Source organism: Cebus imitator, unplaced genomic scaffold (assembly GCF_001604975.1).
Source record: "Cebus imitator isolate Cc_AM_T3 unplaced genomic scaffold, Cebus_imitator-1.0 Scaffold217, whole genome shotgun sequence".
NCBI classification, from domain to species: domain Eukaryota; kingdom Metazoa; phylum Chordata; class Mammalia; order Primates; family Cebidae; genus Cebus; species Cebus imitator.
In genome coordinates, this window is record NW_016107532.1 from 2,899,288 (window position 1) to 2,919,303 (window position 20,016).

General features: G+C 47.9%; 1 protein-coding gene across 1 annotated transcript in view; it reads left to right on the forward strand.

Moving 5' to 3' along the window:
• The first annotated feature begins 4,007 nt into the window (after positions 1-4,007).
• The window catches only part of MAP3K14 (mitogen-activated protein kinase kinase kinase 14), a 53,560-nt gene continuing 37,551 nt past the window's right edge, over positions 4,008-20,016 (forward strand). The window contains exon 1 of the mRNA XM_017549324.1: positions 4,008-4,188. The gene's annotated coding sequence lies outside the window, so the exon portion shown is untranslated. The remainder of the gene's footprint in view (positions 4,189-20,016) is intronic.

Below are 20,016 nucleotides of genomic sequence, written 5' to 3' on the forward strand. Positions count from 1 at the left end.
TGACTCATCAGCCACTTTCTCGCTGGACATGGCTCAGCACCATAAACCTTGCTGACTAAGGCAATAAAAACCAGAAAATAATTTCCTTTCTTCCAAGGAAACAGAAGAGGAAAAACGATCCAAGGATAGTTTTCTCTCACTGATTTACTCACTCTTCATCACTATCCTACAGAACTGTGGGGCAGTTGGCATGCTGTAAGCCTGAAGTCTCTCTGCAGAGTCCACCATGCAGGAGTGTGGGGGCTCTGGAGTCAGACCTGGTTTGAATCCTGGGTCTCCTGTTACATCAAAGTGACACTGGGCAAGTTACATCTGTCTGAGCTTCAGTTTGCTCATCAGTGAAATGGGATAGTAATACTACCTACTCTATGGGGTTAGACTGTAAGGGTTCTCAACTGGGGACAATTTTGCTTCCTTGGTGTGACATCTAGCAATGTTCAGAGACATTTATTGTCACATTGGGTGGGTGGGCAACTGCTATTGGTATCTAGTAGACAGAGGCCAGGAAAGCTTTTAAACATCCTTCAATGATACGGTTTGGCTATGGCCCCACCAAAATCTCATCTTGACGCCAGGAGCAGTGGCTCTTGCCTGTAATCCCAGCACTTTGAGAGGTCAAGGCAGGTGGATCACTTGAGGTCAGGAGTTCAAGACCTGCCTGGCCGACACAGTGAAACCCTGTCTTTCCTAAAAATACAAAAATTAGCTGGGCATGGTGACACACACCTATAGGCCCAGCTACTCAGGAGGCTGATGCAAGAGAATCACTTGAACCCAGGAGGAGGAGGTTGCAGTGAGCTGAGATCATGCCACTGCACTCCAGCCTGAGTGACAGAGTGAGAATCTGTGTCAAAAAAGAAGGAAAAAAAAAAAAATCTCATCTTGTAGCTCCCATAATTCCCCCGTGTTGTGGGAGAGACCCAGTGGGAGATCACTGAATCACAGGGGCAGTTTCTCCCATACTGTTCTGGTGGTAGTGCATAAGTGTCGTGAAATCTGATGTTTTTATGAGGGGTTTCCCCTTTTGCTTGGCTCTCATCATTCTCTTTTGTCGGCTGTCATGTAAGACATGCCTTGCCTTCTGCCATGGTTGTGAGGCTTCCCCAGCCACGTGGAACTGTGACTCCATTAAACCTCTTTCCTTTATAAATTACCCAGTCTCAGGCATGTCTTTATCAGCAACGTGAAAATGGACTAACACAGCCTCCTCCCCCAACAATGAATTATCCAACCCCAAATGTCTATAGTGCCAGGTTGAGAAACCCTGGCCTAGAGGGAACATTCAGTGAGGTTATACACATGAAGTACTCTAAGTCTGTCTGCTTACTTTTTGTAAGCTCTCAGAAAACAAGCTGCGATGCTTTTGGAATAGCACAGTCTCACGCTTCTATTTTCAGACCTGAAATGGATGGGATGTGAAAACCCTTGAGTACTGGGAGCCTAGTTCACTGCTCCAGGTGTGAGTCATCCTGCAAATGTCAATTCATTGTATTTAAAGCAGAGCTGAGACTGCACAAGGAACTCTGGGCCAGCTTTCCCAGGTTGTCTCGGGAAAGGGACAATCTTAGGCTGAGAGGGAATAATTTTGTCCTGAAGCTCTCCTTCCAGGAGGTTCAAGCATTTCAAGACTCAGAGACACCACACTGCTCACTCTGGGTGGGTGTATAGTTTCCACCTCACCCACTCACAGCGGGGCTTGGGAAGACCTCAGAAAAGTAGCTAAAACTGAGAGGCCTTGCTAATCCCAAATATCTTTCTTACCAGTGTGCAGTGGTTTGATCCTCCCCTGCAACCTGATACGACGTTCCTTCTCCAGAGTTGCAGTTTAGGGTCAACACAGTTTACTCTCTCCGATTAATACACATTAGTGTTTGTGGATGGATTCAAAGGCAGATCATCTTTACAGGGTAGGTGGGGGTGTGCAGGGGATCCAGGACCAGAGGTGTCAAGAGAATCTGGGCAAAGTACAGAGGCACTGGGTGTTTTAAAGGAATGGTGAAAGAGAGAAGGCAAAGGCAAGTGAGGGAGCATCTGCAGACTTTGGAGGTATGCCCACGTCTTTCCTGAGAAGTGCTGTGCCCAGAGGCAAACAGGTGGTGGGAGAGACAGTAAGGGCATCCAAGATTGCCGATACCAACCTGTACCTCTGGCCAAGCTCCACCTCTCCTGAGTCACTGAAATCCAAAACCCTGGGGGTGGAAAGAGATTTGGGGGCCACCAGTCCACCTTCTTTCTTGCCTGCCATCTCCCAGCTGGTCAGTGGCAGAGCCAGGGTCGGAACCAGAGACTGCTTGGCTCTGAAGCACGGGTTCTATGGGAACCGCGGCCTCAAATGCTCCACGGGCCAGACAGGTGACGTAAGTTTAGATGGTTGGGTAAAAAACAGAGGGGCGGGAGCTGTAAGGAAACACAGGATCTGCTCTAAGGCATTCAAATTCAAATTAAAAAAAATATTGGGCCAGCCAAACAAAGCATATTTCTGGCCTGGGTGAGTGGATGAGACCCCCTCAGGTTGTGAGTTTTTGTCCACTGCCTAATAAAATGGTCTTCCCTATCCCCCCAGCAGAGATGACTGTTTGGCACAGATATCCAGAAAACAGTTTTCAGCTTTGGACTGTCTGTAAAGTAGTCCCAAGCAGATGGTGGTCTTTGCGCAAACACTTTCAGAGATGGGGTGTTCCTTTTCAAGGTGGCCTTAGGTGGGGCCTGCCTATCACTGGACTAAAGCCACTAACCACACCTGCCACGGACCCTTGATGGAAGTGGGATGCCCAGGATAGGAGCACATCTTTTATTTTGCAAACAAAAAAATTTAAGTTTTGATTTATTTTAAAGACTGCCTCACTCTGTTACCCAGGCTGGAGTGCAGTGGCACGATCATGGCTCACTGTAGCCTCAAACTCTTGGGCTCAAGCAATCCTCCTGCTTCGGCCTCCCCTCTAGCTGGGGCTGCAGGTGCAAACGACCATGACCGGCTTATTCTTTTATTTTTTGCATAGGTGTGGTCTCCGCTATACTGCCCAGGCCGTTTTCCAACTCCTGGCCTCAAGCGATCCTCCTGCCTTAGCCCCCCAAAGCGCTGGGAGGAGTGAGCCACCACGCCCGGCCTGGAATTTATTACAAATAAAATACAAGCTCAGTGTGGAAACACTAGGTAATACAGATGAGCAAAAGTTAGAAAAAATTTCCATACCTTCCCTACTCCCCATCCCCCACCCCCATTCAGAAAGAAGCACTGTTGACACCTCGATGCATATTCCGAACTCCAGGTCCTTTCTTTGCATACATTAAGCTCTCAGCCTCTTGTCGCCTTTGTGGTCTGCAAACCCATCGAGCAGATGCTTTGCTCAGCGTTCGTACCACGCTGCTTCTCCGACGGTGGAAGGGGTGTACCACGCACCCACACGCTTTTTACCTGGGTTACAACCCACAGGTCGGGCCCATCTAGGCCCTTGGCTCCCCAAGCTTCCCGAGGGCAGACACTGTAACCTTCTTTACGCATTCCAGGAACTCTACAGCACCAGGCACACAGTAAGAGTTCCATAAAAACGTCTCTACCCCTACCAACTCCCGCCTCAGCCGCCACCGCCTGGCTGCAGAGGGGAAGCGGAACGCGCAGGACCCACGAGGGAGAGCGCCTAGCTGTCTCCAAGGTAACCGAAGTCAGAGGCTGGGAGTGCCTACGCATGCGCACACTCGCCCTTCCTTCCCGTAACCTCGAGAAGAACGCAGCCGGTAAGACTGCCAGAAGCCGAGGGCGCATGTGTGGTTCCACCAACACCCGAGGCGCCTCCGCCTTCGGTCAGTCCGCCCGCTCAGCAGCCTCCCCTCTACAAACACCGTCCGGAAATAGTGCCCATTTCTGGAAACCAGACCTCATTAACCAATCATTGCTAGGGAGTAGGAAGACGGGCTTACCAGGACGGGCCGTCTCATTGGCTGGCTTGGGGAAGTGGGCGGGATCACGGGTCGCAGTGCGGCCAAAGAAAGGAGGCGCGAAGTGAGACAAAGTTTCAGCCGTCGGGGGAGGCGTGGCCCCAGCGTCGACCTAGAAGGCGAGGGGGCGGAGCCCGGGGCCGGGGCGGGGTGATCGCGGGCCCGGAGCTCAGCGGTCGGCTGCCGGCGGCGGGAGATCGCGGGCGAGCGGAGCGCTACACTCGCTTGGTTGGGGAGATCGGCGCTCGGCCGGTAGGTGACTGGGCGGGACCCTGGAACCCGGAGCGGGGCGCCCAGGGAGCGGCGGGGATGGATCGCCCCTCAGCCCTGGGCTGGGCTGCGGCCTGGCCCCTCGCCCTGGAGCAGTGGGGTAGGCTGCCGGGCCAGCGCAGCCCGACGTACCCCGTTCGACCCACTCGCGGCGGTCCGCAGGCGCGCCCTCGCACGCGCTGCCGGCGCCGCGCTCGCCCCGGCCTCCAGGCCGCGCACTCCCGCCGGCCACACGCCGGTCCCGAGCGCGCGCAGAGGCGCCCTGCTTCCCCTTCACTGGCTCCCCGCGCCGCCGCCAGGGCTGCCCGCGCTGCCCCCCTGGTGTGCGCCCTTGTGCTCCCAGGATGGGGCTCGCCTGGCGCGGGGAGGACGTATCTGCAGCTGGAGTGCGTCCTCTCGTCTGCCCTGGCGTGAAACCCTCCTGGCCTTTCCTGGGAAGCTCTCAGGTCACACACCACAAGGCAGGGAGCAGGAGCTGACTGAGCCTGTCCTCAGCAAGCAGAGGGGCAGTGCGGGGCGCCCGCAGCATCCTCCCTCCGCCCCCTAACCCCAGTCCTCCTCTAATTCTGCTGGGCTTTCCAACTCGGGACTTTATCTGTTGGTTCAGCTATAATATTCCCATCTTGGAAGCCCATCGTGGCTCTGGCATCTTGCAGCCACCGGGCACCAAGCAGACAGGGGCCACTTGTATCGTTTCCCACCTGCCCAGGAGCCTTCTTAGTGCTGGATAACTTCAGAAAAAATGTTTCCTTCCTAGCTGAGGTTAAAAAGTTGCTTTCGGCCCTAAAGGGTGGACTGGAGGTGTGAATGAAGGAGAGGATAACTGGTGAAAATGTACATACATCAGCAAAGTAAATGGCAAAATTACTTTTGATCACTGGAGACAATGAACACCAATGACCTAATTAAGGACTTTAAAAGCACGTGAAATTAAATGATGAGAGTGAGGTCACGATATAAAACAGCAGTCTGGAGTTTGTTCCAGGAAAAATGTTGAAAACCCCTTGACTAGAAACATGGTGGTTCTGAAAGATTAGAAAGAGATAGTATGTTAACATTAGTGATGTATTTTCTACTTAGTGTCTTCATACCTGTAACAGCGAGGCGCTCATACCTGTAACCGCCCTTTTTTTTTCTTCAGATGGCTGTGTGGTAAGATAGATTGTAGTGTCCTGTTTTATAGGTGAGGCACCTGAGGCAGGTGTGAATGGAGGAGGGGGTGATATATATCTTGCCTGATCCCTCATAGCTGGGACTAAGGATGAATCTTTCCCAGGATCCTAGATCAGGACCACATTATAGAATTCAGATGCAGATAGGAGGGAGACGTTTTTGGTGTGGTTTTTATGCTCTTAAGGCGAGAGGACACTTCAAAAATGGTTGCCTTGCTTTGGTTGTGTTTGGATTTACTCTTGGTGTTTTTTAAGTGATGTCAATCAGTTCCTTTGGAGCGATGCCAGACCTCTGAATTTTTCAGACACCTCTCAGACATCCTCATTTATTTTGAAGGGTGTGGAGAACTTCTCAGAAGATCTCAAAATAAAAGTAATCGTCTCTGACTCTAATTTTAGAGATAAGTATCCAGGTATATGTACCAGCACTTTGTGAAATCAGACAGCAAGACACTGCCAAGCTTTGGGTCGTCTTCTGAGGGTTTTCTGATGATGAGGAGCAGTTCTGAAGGGGAGTTTTTGCCACTGGTATTGTCTGTTAAGAGTTTGTGGGAGCAGTACCACAGAGACCCTGCCAAATCAGTCTCCCTCTATTAAACAATAGTGTCTGGTTGGGCTGTTTTGCCTCAACAGATGAAGGTTTGGTTCCTCATTTTGGTTCTCCTGTCGAACACTGACTCCTTTGTGATCTGCCTGGAATATGTGTATATCATTCACTGCTGAGAAGATGGCTTGCGCTGATTGGTTGTCCAGCCCTAGGCAACTGTTGTGATTTTTTTTGTTGAATGATAACAGTTCATCCCTGGCTAGGGTCTGGTGAGAGATCTGTGGAGATGTGAAGGAGTGAAAGCTTTATCCAGGGTGGTTTTCTTCGTTGCTGGCACCCTCTCAACAGTGTTGTATCACTTTGGCCTGTGAAGGCACTTTTAACTTCCTATTTTTTTTCCTGTCTCAATGGACAGCACATGGGCTTTCCTAACAAGGCTGCCTGCCTCGATGAAGAGCTGACAGATTCATATTGGTTGGTTTGACAGATGTCCTCTCTGGGGGGAAAGTTCAGAAATCGTAAAAGCAAAGTCAGTCCTCAATAAAAAGTCTATGTCAGCCCGATATGCATACAGGCAGCGTATTTCTACTGATGGCTTCCATCATCTCAAGGTTGTTTTTTTTTTTTTCCTAGCAAAAGGTTAAAATGCAAGTAAAATTCTGCTTTCGTGATTAATAAGTCACTACCGCAGTTGTGTCTGATGCTTCCTGTTTGCCCCATTTTAGTATTTCAGTTAAACTGGAAACATCTGAGCATAATGCTCAGATGGGCACTGTTGATGGCACCAGTGTGAAATTGGTGGGCAGGGGACAATTTGATGTCAGTGGATTTAGGGAGCTCTAAGGTTGTCAGCCCCTCTGGTCTCCACACACCAGGATTCCCTAGTCAGGGAACAGAATGAGGCTGTGCATCTGTAACAGCTGGGGTGAGCATTCAAAGTGATGCATGTGTGAAGGTTTTGCATTTATTCGGTGATGCTGGCTGAAATGCTGAAAGCAGCAGCCTAGAAGGGGAAGGTCAGACGTAGAGCAAATTGTAGGGGAGCATTTCTGTTGAGCTGAGCAGGACATTGAAATATAAGATCCTTCGTTCTGGGCTTATGACTGCCTGAATGACAATTCAGAAGAAATCATTTTTCTTCAGTGGCCCGTGTGCTCTTTGTATTCTGCTTTAAACGAGCCTCTTCCCTTCTGCTTTTCTACATTTCTTAATCCCTCAGCTCCCTGATAGAAATCCCTTGAGATTATGTGGCATGAAGAATAATTCTATGGCCAGTCTTTGTATTTTTACCCAATACTCATGTGAAGAAAGGCAGGGACAAAGATCAGAAAAGTGAAGCCTCATAAGGAGAAATAGAATTGCTCAAAATCTAAACCCCCTTTTCTTGACATCTAAGTCACTGCTTTTATTACTAACTTGTTCATGAAAACGATAAAGATTTTCTTCCCCAAACATGCCAATTTTGAATATAACAAAACCAGGGTAGCAGCTTTATTCATTTATTGTACCAATCAATTATTAATTGATATTGATTGTTAATGAAAGGCTAAAAGATGAGTAGCCTGCTGCCTAGACAAGTATGCTTCTGCCCATTTTCCAGATGTAGAAACGAAGGCAGACAACCCGTGATTTGTCCAGAGCAACAGCGCAAGTCCATGGTGTTTCCGTGTCACGTGTGGTGGCTTGTCCAGGCAGCAGGCAAATCACTTCACTTCTGTAATCATCAGGTGCCTCGTCTGTGAATGGGATCAGAAGTACTTCATGGGGCTGTTTTGAGTAGAAAATGAGAGGATATACGTAAAGTGCTAACCCCAGTGCCCAGCACAGAACATAGCGGCTGTAACTGTTGTTATTGGTGGTGTTGGTGGTAGCAGCAGTAATAGCAGTAGTAGTTGCCAATTACTGCATTGTGACTAAACCTGTTTTCTGTAAGATGATGTCAAGAAGGGTCAGACTGCCTGACAGCCCAGAGTCATTTTCTTATCGGCCCTTTACGGGGACAGTTCTTCAGTCTGAAAGCTTCAGCTGTCAGGTTCTCCCTGTCTTAGCACTATATACTGCCCTCGCCATACTCCAAATGAGCCTACCAAGGTCCAGGCTCTGCCCGGTTGACAATTTCAACTCTGAGCTGGAGACACAGCTGGGCCTGTCGAGGGGCTTCCTGCGTCCCACATGTGGTCAGGTAGGTTCCTGCATTAACCCTGGAGGTGAGGAAAGGGAAAATACTGTGTGGCATGTAGGTCAGCAAGGACTTGTTCTTTGGGGGATGAGGAGGGAGCATTTGGTTCTATAGGGTGAGGTTCCCACTACCACATGGCAGCCCCAGCTCACCACCCTTTCTCTCTCGTAAAGATGTCTTTGTCAGCTTCTCTCCAGGACTGTGTCTGGGGGCCCAGAATCTGCAGTCAGGGACTTGCAGATTTCCCTGTAATATCACAAGAAGCCAGGTGTGGTGGTGTACGTTTCTGTAGTCCCAGCTACTTGACAGGCTGAGGCAGGAGGATCACTTGAGCCCAGGAGGTCAAATAGCTATGGGCAACATAGCGAGACCCCATCTCTCAAAAGAAAAACATTTTTTTTTTAATCTCACAAGGGAAAAAAACAGTTTCATATTCTATTTTAAAGGCTTATTCTTCCCTTTAAAACAAAATAAAAATATAGCCTCTCACCAGGCTGCCGTTCCCTTTAAATAACATTTTGTTTTCTCTTGGGGAAGCTGACTTGATGGCCGAAGAGTCATTTCTAAAGTGAAGCTAGTTTTTAGAAAAAATAGATCACCGGATGTCAAGCCTCATGTGGAGCTCGGTTCAGATGAAAATGAAACCAGCAGGCCTGGCCTGGCAGCTCTGCACTTGACTTCAGGCTGGAGGCGAGAGGCAGAGTGTGCCTGGACCTTGCTCCATAACTGGTTGGCCCCACAGACTGCATTTGATAGATGCCTTAGTCATTTTCCAAGCAGCTTTGCTTAGGTGAGCAGAGCACTTTCCCTGGAAGGTGAGTCACTTATGCAGGGGTGTAGGTGACAGGCGATGTATTCCCCAGCACAGTTGCAGAGAAAGTCCTTGGTGAGGAGCCCTCTGCCAAAGATCACCCCCATCCCAGCCCCACAGGTATGGAGGGAGGGGGCAGGAGGCTTCTGGGGCCTGCGGACTGACAGTGGAGGGGGGATCGCAGATGGGGCACGGAGCTCAGATCAGCAGTGTCACTGACTCCTGAGTCCAGCCACCTTGAGGGTAGAAAATGGCCTGCTTCCAGTGACAGTCAGCAAAGAAGCAGGAGGGGAGCTTTGGTCCCGGGGAGCTGGGAAATCCCTTGGCAGAGAGCAGAGAGACACAAGCCCTATTTGGTGTGAAAGACCTTTTGGGAACGCTTTTCCACCTGCCTCCTTTTCAACCACCTGAGTTGGAGGCTCTGCAGAGCTCCAGTGATTGGAAGGTTAGATTAAACCCTGGATTTCAGGAAGCTTCAGGAATTCCAAGCCTGCCACCACCTCAGTTGTCTACACTTCTAGGACCAGGATTTGGACCCAGAAAGAAGCAGCAGGGGAACACCTGAGCCATCCTCCCCTCCCAGTTTGTGGTTACTGCAGCTTCTCCTGGCCCTCTTTTCACTAAAGCCACTATCAGGTGTCCATTAAAGCAGAGATTTCCTTCAGACACTGTTCTGGACTAGTGCAGTTGGTGTTGATCTTGACCTCTTATGGTTGGGAACACCTACAGTGTTCAGGACCACCTACAAGGAGGGCTTGACTTGAATGAAGCTGCAGCAGAGAAATGGTTATTCTCTTGCAAATGGTCTTGTTCCCTGTAGTAGGCAGACTCCCCCCCACTCCCCCAGCTCCTGTACCCATACCCCATCACTCTGGACCAAACCAGCAGTCGCTTCCTGCTGGCACGGCTAAGTAACTTTAACCTCACTGTCCAGAAAGAGCTATTAGGATTACAGCCTGGACATGATCATTCCCATTTTTTGCAATGAGAAAATGCAGAAGAGAAAATGGTGGCCCAAGGAAGGCAAGTGGGTTGCCCAAGCCCACTCAGCTGGTTAATGGCAGAGCCTGGACTAGAAAACCCAGACTCTTTTCATTGTGCTCTGCTGCCAGGGGATGAAGGAACTAGTCCTGAAGCAGGATTTTTTTTTTTTTACTAGCTGCTTCCTATCCCAGCCCTATCACTCTCAGTGTTTCTGCAAGCTGTGCCAGGCCTGGGAAGGGTGGAGCCACAGCAGCTGCTGCCCTGGGTCTAAGAAAAAGTAAACAGAAAGCTATTTGTTTACGCTGACTTATACCATAAGGTTCATGTAATCAGAAGGAGGTCAAGGTTGATAAGAAAATACAATTCTGGGCAGTGTTACCAGGAAGTCTCAAAGGTTGCCCACACCTTTAGGGCACTTTCCTACCAAGCCAAGCAGTATCTCACCTGGCATGGTAGAGTGGGTATTCAGTAACTTTCAATGATTGATTACAGGGGTCTAAACCCACGGTGCACAGAACTCTTCTGCACCTTTCTTCTGTGCAGGAGGGGCATGCAGGTGGTCAGAAAGTCCAAAGTAACCACTCTGGGTGCTATCCTAGCCCGTCTGCCTGGCTCTTCTCAGTGAGAGGCTCTTCCCTGTGGGCAAAGCATGATGTCATATCTGGATGGTGGCCCCTGTAAATGCAAAGAATTATTGTGGCCAAAACCCACCACCCACCTTCTGCTGACATTGATGTTTACTTTTACTGGGCCAGAATTAAAAGGTAGGTGTTTCTGGTCGATACTAGTGATAGCCAGGAGGCTTGGGAGGAAAAGGAGGCTTAGCCAGCCTCCAGTGAGGATGTGGTTGCCAATTAAGATTACAAATGGAGTCCTTCAGCCAAGGGAGTTAATTGGACCAACCAGGCTCCTTGAGTCCTGCCCAGCAGTCTCCACTGGCAGATACTGTGCCTGGAGAGGCAGGAATCGCTTTGTAGTGATCAATGTGAAGGGTAGAGTCCTGCACCACTCCCCTCTAGCATGTATTAGATACATGCAAATATATGCAAATCTGAGCCCACATGGGTGTTGTCCAGTTCAGAAGGGTTATCTTCTCAAGCCATTAGAAGTAATTGGATCTCTAGGTCAGCATTTGGGAAAGGGGATGGCAGGAGTGGCTCTGCAGCCAGTTTGCAGGGCACCTGTTTATGGGGGTGCAGTTAGAATATAGCCACCAAGCTGTGACTCCCTCCCCTCTAGCCTGCCAGGTGATTGGACAGTGTGGACACATGTGTTCCTGTCCAGCCAGGCTTCAGAGCCTGTGGCACTCATTTATTCCTCAGAAGTGTGTCTGTCTTTTCACTCAGGAACCCTTACCAAGTGTGTCAAATGGGCTAGCTTCTGCTAGATGCTAGAAAACTGAACACAATTGAGGCACCAACCCTGGAGGACCTCGCCACGGCAGGGGGAAGCTGGGCATGGAAGCAGACACCTCACAGCCCTGGTGCTGGTCAGGAGCCATGACTGTAGGAGCTAGAGGGAGCGAGGAAGCCACCATGCACAGCCCGGTGGCCCTCCTTGTCCAGCCTGAGCCAGTGCTAACTCAGGTATAAGCATCTTGGATTCTGCAGGTTCCTGGGTGGCACCCCCTTGCCATTTCTCTCATCCCGGGATCTTGTACGACTTGTCAGCTTGGAGTGGGAGCTTGGTAACAATTGGGAAACTTCAGCACTCTGGGGGAAAGAAGTACATTTTCAGAAGCTGAGGGACAGTCAGGAGAAATGTGCTCATATGTCACTTGGGCACAGTGGCTCATGCCTGTAATCCCAGTGACTTGGGAGGCTAAGGCAGGAGGATTGCTTTTTAGCCCAAGAGTTAGAGACCAGCCTGGACAACATAGTGAGACCCACCTAAAATTTTTTTTTAAAACTAGCTGGGCATGGCCAGGTGCAGTGGCTCACATCTATAATCCCAGCACTTTGGGAGGCCAAGACAGGCAGATCACTTGAGGCCAGGAGGTCAAAACAAGCCTGGCCAACATAGTGAAACCCCATCTCTACTAAAAATACAAAAATTAGCCAGGCATGGTGGTGGGCGTCTGTAATCCCAGCTACTTGGGAGACTGAGGCATGAGAATCACTTGAACCTGGGAGGCAGAGGTTGCAGTGAACCGTGATTGCACCACTGCATTCCAGCCTGGGCGACAGAGAGAGACTGTGTCTCAAAAGAAAAATTAGCTGGGCATGGTGGTGCATACCTGTAATCCTAGCTACTTCAGAGGCTGAGGTGGGAGAATCACTTGAGCTCAGGAGTTGGAGGCTGTAGTGAGCTGTGGGTCACCACTGCATTTCCAGGCTGGGTGACAGAGTAAGACCTCTTCACAAAACAGAAAATATGTTTTAAAGTAGAATCAGACAGTGAGTAGCCAGCTAATGAAGACATGACTGACCACCTCCCAACCTTCCATGCAGGAATTGAGAGAGCAGTGACCACACTGGCACATCCCACGGGCTTGGTACCACTAGAGAGTTGTAGGCAGGAAGATCAAGCCAGTGCTTCTAGGTAACTGGGTTCAGCATTCCAAGAAGGGCTTTCAAGGGTTTCAACAGCAAAAGCTCTTGGTCACGCTCATATTCCCGCTGGCCAGCACAGTTCCTGAAACATGGTAGCCGCTGGTTAAGTATTTGCTGTTGAGTGAAAGTACAAGACTTGAATCCAAACTCCTCCTGCTAGGCCCCCTGCTGGCCTGGGGGAGGACAAGACAGCTGCAAGCTGTTTCATGGTTTACCCTCTTTAACCAAGGAATCATGTGAGATCCTCTGAGAATATTCCTCCTCATGCCCCATGTCCCAAGCCCTTTTCTCCCTTCCCAGGGGAGGACAAGAATATGACCCCTTATTATAAAGGGACCCCTCTGCCACTCATGTCCTCAAGTGGATTACTGGGGCCAGCTTGTCAAAGAGCATGTGGGGCAGCATCTGAAACAAGGCCAAGGTCAAGGTTCCCCTGCCGCAGGGTGGAGCTGGACCTGTGCCTCCTTCATGCGCTGGAAGCCTTCCGTGGAAAGCCAAGCTCTTTGGGTTTCTTGTTTATTCTGAAGTTCCTCAAACTAGTTCCTCAATTTCAGAACCAGTCACCAGTGACTACAGTGAACTTGAATTCTCCTATACAGAGAGCCTGAGCCTGTCTTCATCTCTGAACACAGGTAGACGCTGCTTGAAGCCACTCCCACCTCTGAAAACCAGATTTCTAAACCCAGAAAAGAGCGGTGGGTGGTTGTATTTCAGCAAGATTGACCGTAGCCTAGGGAACTTCTTGCCCAGAATCTACCCTGAAAGGTTAAATAAGGAGAGTTGTTTTTCACAACCAAAATGCTGCTTCTAACGATGATCTCAAAGCTTGGCAAGATCACAAAGTACGTTTTGACTCATCAAAGAAACTGGCTGTGTTTCACATGATTTTAGTGTCAAGGGCAATTTATGGCCTTGTAATCTTTGGAAATTGGTCATTGTTAAGTGGTATACATGGCAGGCCCCACTTAATCAGAATATTCAGTTACACAAAATACCCTAACTTGCAGATTTCAATGACACTTGAAATTTTTTTTTTTTTTGAGATGGAGTCTTGCTGTGTCGCCAGGCTTAAGCGCAGTGGCGTGAACTCAGCTCACTGCAACCTCTGCCTCCCAGGTTCAAGTGACTGCCCTCCTCAGCCTCCTGAGTAGCTGGGACTACAGGCATGCGCTACCATGCCCAGCTAATTTTTGTATTTTTAGTAGAGATGGGGTTGCATGTTGACCAGGATGGTCTCAATCTTTTGACCTTGTGATCCACCCACCTTGGCCTCCCAAAGTGCTGAGATTACAGGCATGACCCATCACACCTGGCTGACACTTGAAAATTTTTTAATTTTTCTTTTTTTTTTTTTTCTTCTTTTTAGTTTTTGAGATAGAGTCTCACTCTGATGGCCAGGCTGGTGTGCAGTGGTGCAGTCTTGGCTCACTGCTGTCTCTGCCTTCCAAGTTCAAGCGATTCTCATGCCTCAGCCTGAGTAGCTGGGATTACAAGTGCCCACCACCATGCCTGGCTAATTTTTGTATTTTTAGTGGAGATGGCATTTTGCCATGTTGGCCAGGCTGGTCTCAATCTCCCAACCTCAGGTAATCCACCTGCCTCGGCCTCCCAAAGTGCTGGGATTATAGGCGTGAGCCACCCTTCCCAGCCTGAAAATGTTTTTATACAACCTACATTAAACATTCCTTGCTGCTTATTGTATAAAATTAAGTGCACATGTGGCAGGTTTTTATCTCAATACTGCTTTGCCCCACATGTTGTCCTGCATTCCAATTCCATACCTCTGTGGACCCACGATGCCTCCTGTGGCATCTTTTCTATTTGCTGTTGGCTCTCTCTGTGCAAAAGCTTTAAAGCTTGAATTGAAAATACCATCGTAATACTTCTCTTTTAAAGCTTATAAAATGCCCTATATCAGGGGCCTGGGGACAAAGTACTGATAAAATCTATGAAGATAGCAAATGATGCTCAAGTCTTTGTTTTAAAAAGAATGGTAAATAGGCACAAGAAGCCTGGGGCCAGCCTTTATAAAATGAGTGGCAAATTTGCATTTGTTGTAGAGTTTCTCCTTGGAATGGGCTCGGCTTTGCCAGGCCTGGGTAGGCTGAGAACACAGGCCCACCGCAAGTCCAGCTTGTGTCTTTTTCTTCCCTGTTGTCATTTTAAAGTTGCTTTTTTCCAGAACATAGGCTGGCTGTCGTTCATGCTTCCTAATGAAGGTGCTTCCTCCCAGGCCAGTCCCTGGGTTTCTCACTAACAAACCTTTGACTTGTGACAGCTTCTGCATCTGGGTCCCAATTTTTAAAGCTTAGATCTTTTGGAAGTAGATAGAGTGTCATGGTTAAGAGTATGAGCTTTGACATAAAAGACCCTTGTGCAAATCCTGCTGCTACCACTTCCCTGCTACATGGCTTTGGGCAAATTACTTGGCCTACTGAGGCCCAGTTTCTTCTTCCTTGTAGAGGGATAACATTAGTGCCTTGTGCACAGAGTTGTGAGGATTCGAGAAAAAAATATATGCATTACCTAATACATAGCAAATAAAGGCTGCCATTATTCATTTGTATGATTATTAGCAACCCGCATGTAATTATGTGTATACAAATAGCAGATTGTTGTAACACCCAAAGATGACCACAGGACAACTAATTTCAGCTTTAGCTGCCAAGGAATTGTGGGTTCCAGTTCATCATGGAGAGCTGAGGCACTGCCAGTGGAGACAAAAGCCAAATGGGGTGTGCAGAATGCTCTTCAAAGAACATCTTCGGCCGGGCGCAGTGGCTCACGCCTGTAATCCCAGGACTTTGGGAGGCCGAGGTGGGTGGATCACGAGGTCAGGAGTTCTCGACACCAGCCTGACCAATATGGTGAAACCCCGTCTCTACTGAAAATACAAAAATTAGCTGGGTGTGGTGGCGCACGCCTGTAATCCCAGCTACTCAGGAGGCTGAGGCAGGAGAATCACTTGAACCCAGGAGGTGGAAAATGCAGTGAGCTGAGATCATGCCACTGCACTCCAGCCTGATGACAGAGCAAGACTCTGTCTCAAAAAAACAAAACAAAACAAAAACAACATCTTCATGGGTTCTTGCCGACCTCTCTGTCCCTCTGCTCTCAGGATTCTCCTCCTTCTCCTTTGACCGCATCTGTTCCAGACTTTCTGTCTGATGCCAGGACTGCTGGCTAGAAGCTGTGGGAGGTGGGTTTCAGCTCTTCACAGCAGCAACTTGCAAGCAACTTACACTTGTAGACTATGGCTCACATCTGTAATCCCAGCACTTTGGGAAGCTGAGGGGGGCAGATCACTTGAGACCAAGAGTTCAAGACCGGCCTGGCCAAGATGCAAAAACCCATCTCTACAAAAGAATAAATAAAATTAGCCGGGCGTGGTGGTACATGCCTGTAATCCCAGCTTCTTGAGTGGCTGAGGCATGAGAATAGCTTGAACCTGGGAGGTGAAGGTTGCAGTGAGCCGAGATCGTGCCACTGCACTCCAGCCTGGGTGATATTGAGCTTCTATCTCACAAGAAAAGAAACATAAAACAAAAAAACTTTACACTTCAGTCATGCGAAGGTCTGACTACTCATCTTGTAGCAGCTTCTGTCTCACTGGAGGTTCCACTGCTGTTTACAGAGTGCCCACTGCCTGCCAGGCACTGTGCTATGTAATTTAAACATTGTTCCTTGCATTGAGTCACCCGGTAAAATTCTGTCATGTAGGTTTAAGGATCCCCATATTACAGATGAGTCTCAAATAAGTGACCTGCCCATGGTCACACACCAGAGTATTGAGAAACTCAAGATTCAAACTCAGATCTTCTGATTCCAAGGCCATCCTGTCATGTAGCTGAATGGCCATTCCTCAGGATTAGTATGTAATATTTGGAATAAATGGGCCTTTCTGGTCCTAAGGTCATTTTGATTCCTTTACGATTTATCTATCCATCTATCCATTTTCTCCTCATCTAGACTGTAAGCATGTTGAAGGCAAGGATAGCATCTTCACAGCAAATAACTACTATAATGTTTGGAAACCACCCATGCCTAACCTCCGACGCTGCCCACTTCTCTGACACACAGAAGCAGTTGAAAAGAGAGAACCCATTAACAAAAGAGTCACCCAGAAATTCTAATCCCAGGAGTTTACCACCTAGGATTCCTTCTACAAGTACACATAAATGTGAATAAGAGTAGGGCTTTTTGCTTTATTACTTATAAGTGAAAAATTTGAAACAAAGTTTATTCATAGAAGAACAGGTGGCAAAATGATGGTGCATCTGTACCATGCAATCTTATGGAGCCTTAAAAAGAATGAAATAGAGGCCGGCCATGGTGGCTTACGCCTGTAATCCCAGCACTTTGGGAGGCCAAGGCGGGTAGATTGTTTGAGGTCAGGAGTTCAAGGCCAACATGGTGAAACCCCATCTCTACTGAATATATAAAAATTAGCCAGGCGTGGTGGCAGGTGCCTGTAATCCCAGCTGCTCAGAAGGCTGAGGCAGGAGAATCACTTGAATTTGGGAGATAGAAGTTGCAGTGAGCCAAAAACAGGCCACTGCACTCCAGCCTGGGCAACAGAGCGAGATTCCATCTCAAAAAAAAAAAAAAATAATAAGAGAATGAAATAGATCTACATGTGCTGAGATGAAATAGTATTCATAATATCTCGTTAAGTAAAAGAAGCAAATTGTATGATATTACATCTGTATAAATCCCATATTTCTTTTAAAAATAGTCCCAAACTATATGTTTGTATATGTATAGTAGTTAGAGCTAGAAGGATTTACATGAAACTTAAGTGTTTTTTATGTTGCAAGGAGGAAATGGTGCTGGCATTTTTTTTTATATATACAATTTTGTTTACATTTTTATAATGAACAAGTATTATTTCAGTATTTGGAAAAAAAAAAAATTGAGACAGAGTTTCACTCTGTCGCCCAGGCTGGGCTGAGGTACAATGGTGCAATCTCGGCTCACTGCAACCTCTGCTTCCTGGGCTCAAGCGATTCTCCTGCCTCAGCCTCCCAAGTAGCTGGGATTACTGGTGCCCACCACCACACCCAGCTAATTTTTGTATTTTTAGTGGAGACGGGATTTCCCCATGTTGGCCAGGTTGGTCTTGAGTTCCTGACCTCAAGTGATCCACATGCCTCGGCCTCCCAAAGTAATGAGATTACAGGTGTGAGCCACCACACCTGGCCTGAAATAAAAATTTTAAGCAAGGTTAAAGATCATATATAAGAAAGATAGGAGAGGCTATTTAGGACAACTGGCCTCCCTTGGGTTTCCCAGACTGGGACTAACCCTGCGCTCCCAACCCTTTGTGCAAGCAGTTGAGAAAGGGCAGGTTTTTTTCTCTCTGGTCCAATTCTGCTGTTTTTCTCTCTTTATGGGGCTACTCGTGCCCAGGGGCATCTAGTACATCCAGCACTAGCAAGGGCCTGTAACCACACATGCATTTGCCATTGGATAAATCAAAGCAGGAAGAAACGCCCATCTTCTGAGCACCTTCCTACGTATTGAGTCACAACTGATAAAACTCTCAGTCCCCAGCAGAGAGCAAGGGAGGGAATGAAATGAAAACCAAAACCAGGAAGGGCAAGCTTGCCCATCTTGAGCCTTCCGTTTTAGCAGCCCAGCTGCCAGAACTCAGTGACCAGAACAGAAGAGCCACAGACGTTCTGTGAAGCTTCCTGCCTGCACATGGGTGTGTGCTTGCGTGTGTGTGCATATGCATTCTCGGGGTTAGAGAAAGCAGCTCATTACGTATTTATAAAGCCCCAGTATCAAGTGTGGACCCAATGCCTCCTAAATTCTCATCCCATGCATGCCAAGAGATTCTTTTTTAGTTATAGTTGTTTTCATGATAAAAAGTAATACTTGGCCGGGTGCGATGGCTCACACCTATAATCGCAGCACTTTGGGAGGCTGAGGCAGGCGGATCACCTGAGGTCAGGAGTTCGAGACCAGCCTGGCCAACATGGTGAAACCCTGTCTGTACTAAAAATACAAAAATTAGGTGGGCATGATGGCAGGTGCCTGTAATCCCAGCTGCTCAGGAGGCTGAGGCAGGAGAATCTCTTGAACCCAAGAGACGGAGGTTGCAATGAGCCAAAATTGCGCCATTGCACTGGGTAACAAAGTGAGACTCCATCTCATAAAAATAAAAACAATAGTAAAAATAAATAAAAGTAATACCTACAGAGTAAACCAGTGGAGGGAGATACAAGAAACTGTTAACGGGATCTCCCTAGAGGAATGGGGGAAGGGAGGGAAAGACTCATGCTTTTCACAACACCCCTTCTGTGTTTTTTTTTTTAACCACTTAGAAACATTATCTGTTAAAAATGAGAACCAAGGCCGGGCTCAGTGGCTCATGCCTGTAATCCCAGCACTTTTGGGGGCTGAAGCGGGTGAATCTCGTGAGCTCAGGAGTTGAAGACCAGCCTAGGAACCACGGCGAAACCTGTCTCTACCAAAAGTACAAAAAATTAGCCAAGCGTGCTGGCACGCACCTGTCCCAGCTACTCAGGAGACTGAAATGGGAGGATTACTTAAGCCTGAGAGGCAGAGGTTACAGTGAGCTGAGATCGTGTCACTGCACTCCAACCAGGGTGACGGAGTGAGACTGCATCTCAAAAAGAAAAAAATGAGAACTGAGAAAACGAATACATGCTCACTGAAAAAGTAGAAAAATTAGAACAGTATAAAAATAAATATTAAACCATCCATAAGCCCACCACCAAAAAAGAACCATTGCTATATGACTGAGCTAGGTGTCTGCATTTTTATAAATGTCATTGTAATATACAGGCACGTGTATATAGGGTCATACTTTAGATATATTTCTGTATCCTCTTTCTACTAATATAATATCCCATTTTTCCATATTGTTAAAATGATTAATAAACATTTATAGTGGATGTTCCGTGATTTATTTAATAATTATCCTTCCCCTGTAATTAGACTTTTTGTTGTTCCAGTTTTTTACTGTTATAGAAATACTGTGAACTTTTTTTGAGACAGGATCTCACTCTGTTGTCCAGGCTGGAGTTCGGTGGAGTGATCATGGCTCACTGCAGCCTCAAACTCCTAGACTAAAGGGATCCTCCCACCTCAGCCTCCTAAGTAGCTAGGACTACAGGCGCATGCAGCCATGCTCAGCTAATTTTTGTATTTTTTTGTAAAGATGAGATCTCACTATATTGCCCAGGCTGGTCTCAAACTCCTGGGCTAAAGCCATCCTTGTGCTTTGGCCTCCCAAAGTGCTGGTATTACAGGCATGAGCCACCACGCTCAGCCCTGAACATCTTTGATTATGCTTTTTTCTGTTTTGTTTTGTTTTGTTTTTAATTTGTTCCCTACCTAGATTGCAATTCTGTGAGTTGTGCACACAAACAGTGGGTATCTTCACTTGGTATGATGCTTTATTGTGCCTGGAGTTCCTTCATCTACATTATTTCCTTGAATGAGTAAAAGGAAGTGGGAGTGTGATTAAGGACCAGGAGGAAGGTAAGGAGAGAGGAGACCAGGTGCTGTGGGCAGGCAGAAAAGGAGGCGGTTAT